The following is a 5,669-nucleotide window of genomic DNA, read 5'->3' as shown; positions in this document are numbered from 1 at the left end:
CAGAAATTCACTTCTGTCTCTAAGAGGAGACAGCATCCTGTGCCTCACTTTGACTTCCACAAATGTTTATTGCCCTCCCATCTGCGATGTGCTGGTTTCTTTACTATGTTTCAGGAGAGAAGATGACTGAAGTATTCCTTGCTTTCAAGGACAGAACCTCTGTCCTGGGAGGGGGGATGTGACAAGTACACATATGACTATACCCATGGTGGAATCAAATGGGTACCAGAGAGACATACACTGGTGACAGTAGGAAGGAACCCACAAAATCAGCCAGTCTAATCTGCCTCGTTTTATAGACGATGACATGAAATCAAGAGTAAGTCAATCGGTCTTGCTCAAGGTCACATTGCGTGTTAGAACACACCCAGGACTGGATGTCAGGTCTTCCAACATCAAATCAAGGGCTCTTTTAAGTCTAAGCTGCACAATCGCTTTCAGGGAACGTAACTAACTTTACCTGTTCTTGGGCTTTGGCATGTTTACCTTTAATGCAGGAGTATAAAAATTTATCAGAAATCTTGCTGGACACTATAAAATACGTGGAACAATTTAAAACTTTGGCTTGGCAAAGTAAGTATCATTTTATAACTTTCTAAACCCATTATTCATGTATCGGATCCATTTTATAAAGTGGTTGTAAAATTCAGAATTGTCAGTTGAGCAAAGCAACAAACCCCCATAGACAGGTCGTGATAAAAGCACTGTTGTTGTTATCCGCAGATATTTGAAACTTAACTTGGATCCATGAGAATGGTGGTTGAGAATCTCTTTAAAATTGTGTGAACCCTCAATGAATGTAGTTTTATTTTCAGTAAATGTTGATTGGGACAAATATAAAATAACTAAAAGCTAATAAGAATTCTTAGCGATTTTAAATTATGAAGAAAGAAAGCATCTGTAGACACCTGAAAAAAAATAAAGGTAATGAGCGTGTTTGTAATCTGCTGTATACATTCCTTCCCAATGCCTTTCTACAGGGAGGTGACATTAACCCCATTCATTTATTCACTCATCATTCATTCATTCAAGAAAAATTAATCTCATTGCAGTCGTGAGACATAATTATCAATAAGTATGTGTTTAGAGTTCTTTTTCTACTACACAGAAAATCAAATGCTTGTCTCTCCATATTCTTTCAACTGGCCTTCTTTGTGACCAGCAGAATAGAAAGTGGCTGTGGAATTTGCTGTGGATCAAAGCGAAGAGTAAAAACATAACTTTTTTTTAGCAGGATAGTCTCACCATCTACAGTATTTTTCTTGTATACTTCACGGAAGTTGATGTAGATCGCCTACAGCAAGTATCTTACTAGAGTGAGTCGGTGAAAAATCATGCACTATAGTGTCTGCTCATTACTGACCTCTGCTGGGCTCAATGGATCCTGCAAATGACTTTTAAATAGGTAGGTGGGTGGTTCTTGAGGGAAAAGGACAGAAGCTGAAATGTCCGCATAATGCGAAGGGACACTTTCCTTTAATTCAAATTGGCCAGGGAAAGAGTTACCTTTAAAGCAAGAGATTTAAACTCTACCATGTGTAAGGCTTGCTTGGCAGTGCTTTTTTTAAGATTGGCATGGAGCACATTTACCCCAGTTACATAATCCTAGTAACATCTGTTGATATGAAGTGTTCATTTGCTTTTTGATTTCCAAGCTCCTCCAGTAGATCTACGCATTCTGAAGCTAGCTAAATTTTGAAGAAATGAGCAGCCGCATAGGCATTCCATCCTTACTTGTTCAGCGATTTCCTCTTCAGTTGCTTGGAACTTTGGTTTCCTGGTAACAACAGCAAACCAGTAGAAACGTGGATGAGGCCTGTCCATTCACGTGAAAACGCAACTACTTTCTTTTTTACTGCATTCAGTTTTTTCTGTGATAACCGGGATATATATTTACATGAAATTTACACAAACAGCCTTGCAATCGTCTGTTTGCTTTGTCTTTTAATCAGATCGATTCTGATAGGTTGTGTAAACAAGGATGTTAGTGTCCTCTTGCTAAAATAAGTACAGCTGAAAAACAGCTCACTGATTCTAAATCATGCCCTCCACAGCTGCAATTGGACTTGAACATCCAGGAAGATCTTTACGGACTATAACAGATTATGGCTGCCCTCTAGTGACTAGACATTCTTGCTGTTTCAGTCTAGGTTAGAATAGGGCGTGTTTAAAGTAGATGTCCTAATTTCTATTCAATCAGTTGGGCGTTAGAAATCTTTATAAAGAGGATACAATACACACACCAATACACACACTGTTAATTATGCTGAGAATTAATTATATTCTACGAAATGCAGACATATATGAAATGCAGAATTGCTTTTCTTAGTCACAGCATTTTTGCCAACATGCATTTCTTAAAAAGTCAACCATTTTCAAACTAAACTGTTACCAGTTAAATGACCCTATATTATTTCAATATTCATAGAACAAAGATTAGTTTGTTTTTTTTTTTTTTAATTGTAGGAAGGTTAATTATCTAACAGTGCTAACTACTGAATCTCCTTCCTACCTCCCAACCTCTCTCCATCTTATGCTCCCTGGCAAAGAGAACATATTCTGTTCCTTTGACAAGCAATTTGTATTTCCAACCAGCTTCAGAGAAATTGCTTTTTTTTTGATTGCTAAAATGGCTGAAGTTGTATTTAGGTGATTACACATGCCTGGGTGCATGAAGCCACATTTAAAATTCACCCAGCAAGACTGTAACTGTCCCAATCAATAGCAATGAAACATAGTAATCCAGACCACAACGGTAAATTGGCTTTCTTATTTCTTAGCAACTACAAGGTACAGCAGGGCAATGTTAGATTTGATTAATTTCAAATTAAAGAAAAACAAAACAAAAAAGAAAAAGAAAAAAAACGACGACGCTGCACTTTGGCCTATTGCTGATAGAGCTGAATCAAAATAAATCTTATTGCCAAGCAGACTGGAGAAAAATCACCTCTTTGAAAGTTGACAGAAGAACAAATCATTTTTCATTCACCATCTCATTTTTCCCCTATCCCCAAACCAACAGGCATTTTCTACAATGGCTAGGTGTTGCCTTTTTTTTCTATAAAAAGTAAGTTTTCACTGCAAGGGTGAAAAACCTAAAAATCAGCTAGCCATAGTGGGAAAAATTCCTCCTGGCCTCTATAAAATAATGAATCCTCCCTTGTTTAAAAGACAGGGCAGCATTTGACCTTGAATTACATTCTGACATGTATAAACATTCAGGATGGAAAGGCAGCAGGAACAATTGATGGATCTCTATTGCTGTAGTATCTGATGAAAAATATTGATATTAAAAAGAGGTTGACTAGATAATCTACTCAGACTTTCCACATGGTCAGTCATTTAAATGGCCTATTGGATGGTCTAAAACTAATGGAATGAATTAAATCGATGGCTGATTCTGATTTGGGTATATATTTCCAAGCCCTTGTAAGAGGACCATTTATTTCTTATTTGTCCTCATTCTCTTTGTAGGAAAACACACTTTTCTTTCTGCACAGTAAAATCAACAATAAATTCCTTATGGGGAATCAGAACCAAATTTTCTGGGCTTTGTGGTTATGTTAAAATGACTCAAATCAACTGACAGCAATACCAATATCTGCCTTTCAGTTCATCTCTATAATTCCTGGGAAAAAAATACTCAGTTCATTTCAGTTTAGTAAATATTTCTGGAGTTCTGATTCTATGTCAGATGTATTAGCTCCTGGGGATGAAAATGCAGATAAGATTGAGTTTCTGCTCAAAATGAACAAATATAAATTGTTGTATTCAATAATAAATATATACGCAATAAAGAAATATAGCACAGAATAGGGATTAATTCCCTGCAGACCAGGAAATTTTCGCTGGACGTGATGGTTCCACTGGATCAACATTTTAAAGGATAAACAAGAAATTTCTAGACAGTAAGATGAGGATAGGTTACTCCAGTTGGACAAAATGACCACTTTTCTGAGTTTTTTTAAAATTTATTGTTAAAATTAAAGTATAGTTGCTGTATGATATTATATGTTATAGGTAAACAATGTAGTGATTCACAATTTTTAAAGGCTATACTCCATTTATAGTTATTATAAAATACTGGCTATATTCCCTATGCTGTACAATATATTCTTGTAGCTTATTTCATATGTAATGGTTTGTACCCCCTAGTCCCCTACCCCCATGCTGCCCCCTTCCCCCTCCCCACTTGTAGCCTCTAGTTTGTTCTCTGTATCTGTGAATCTGTTTCTTTTTTGTTATGTTTACTACTTTGTTGTATTTTTTTAGATTCCACATATAAGTGATATCATACAGTATTTGTCTTTCTCTGTCTGACTTATTTCACTTAGCATAATATCCTCCAAGTCCATCCATGTTGTTGAAAATGGCGAAATTTCATTCTTATTTATGGCTGAGTATTATTCCTCTGTGTATCTTCTTTACCCATTCATCTGTTAATGGACACTTAGGTTATATCCATTATTTACCTTAGCAGTTGTAAATAATGCTGCTATGAACATTTGGGTTTGTGTATCTTTTCATGTTTTTTGTTTTTTTGGGATATATACCCAGGAGGGGAATTGCTGGGTCACATGATAGTTCTTGAGAAACTTCCATACTGTTTTCCACAGTGGCTGCACCAACTGACATTCCCACTAGCAGTGTTCCCTTTTCTCCACGTCCTTGACAAAGTTGTTATCTGTGGTGTTTTTGATGATAGCCATCCTGGCAGGTGTGAGGTGGTACCTCATTGTGGTTTTGATTTGCTCTCCCTGATGATCAGCCACACGGAGCATCTCTTCACATGCCTGTTGGCCACTTGCATGTCCTCTTTGGAAAAGTGTCTATTCACGTCTTCTGTCCATTTTTTAATCCAGTTGTTTGTTTGATGTTGAGTTATATCAGCTACTTATGTATTTTGGATATTAACCCCTTAGTGGTCATATTATTTGCAAATATGTCCTCCCATTCTGTAGGTTGTCTATTCATTTTGTCAGTGGTTTCCTTTGCTGTGCAAAAAGTTTTAAATTTAATTAAATCTCATTTTTTAATTTTTGTTTTTATTTCCTTTGCTTTAGGAGGCAGAACAACAACAAAAAAACAAACCTATTACTACAATTTATATCAGAGTATTCTGCCTATGTTTTCCTTTAGCAGTTTTATGGTTTCCAGTCTTACATTTAGATCTTTTATCCATTTTATTTGAATTGAATTATGTCAATACAGAAAGATGTTGTATATCTTATCATAAACTTTGCCTATAGTATTTATGTTCCAAATTCAGTAGTAGTTTAATAAATACTGATTTCAACAATCATTCCCTTAAAATTAATTAATCTTCTAAACTCTTACCTTATGCCATGCACTAATCTAGGTGCTGATAAAAAAATAAAACTAAACAAAATATGGTACATGCCTTCAAACTGCCTACATGTTAATAAAGCGTGCCACCCTCCCAAATTATGGTTACAGAGTCCATAAGGACAAAGAGAAGCAGTGAAGAGGCAGCAAAAAAAACTCTTTCAACATATTTTTTGAAAGAGAAAAGACAAATGAAAAAAGGACAATACTGAAGAATAGGAAAAGTTACAGCGCAAATATTAAAGGAGTGGGTGACCTGCAAAAGTAAGGCAATTCACCTTTGTGAATTTCTGAGGGCCTCAAAGCTTAGAAGCACAGGTCAC

The sequence above is a fragment of the Camelus ferus genome, chromosome 13, assembly GCF_009834535.1.
Source record: "Camelus ferus isolate YT-003-E chromosome 13, BCGSAC_Cfer_1.0, whole genome shotgun sequence".
Classification (NCBI taxonomy): Eukaryota; Metazoa; Chordata; class Mammalia; order Artiodactyla; family Camelidae; genus Camelus; species Camelus ferus.
This window is presented reverse-complemented; position numbering follows the sequence as displayed.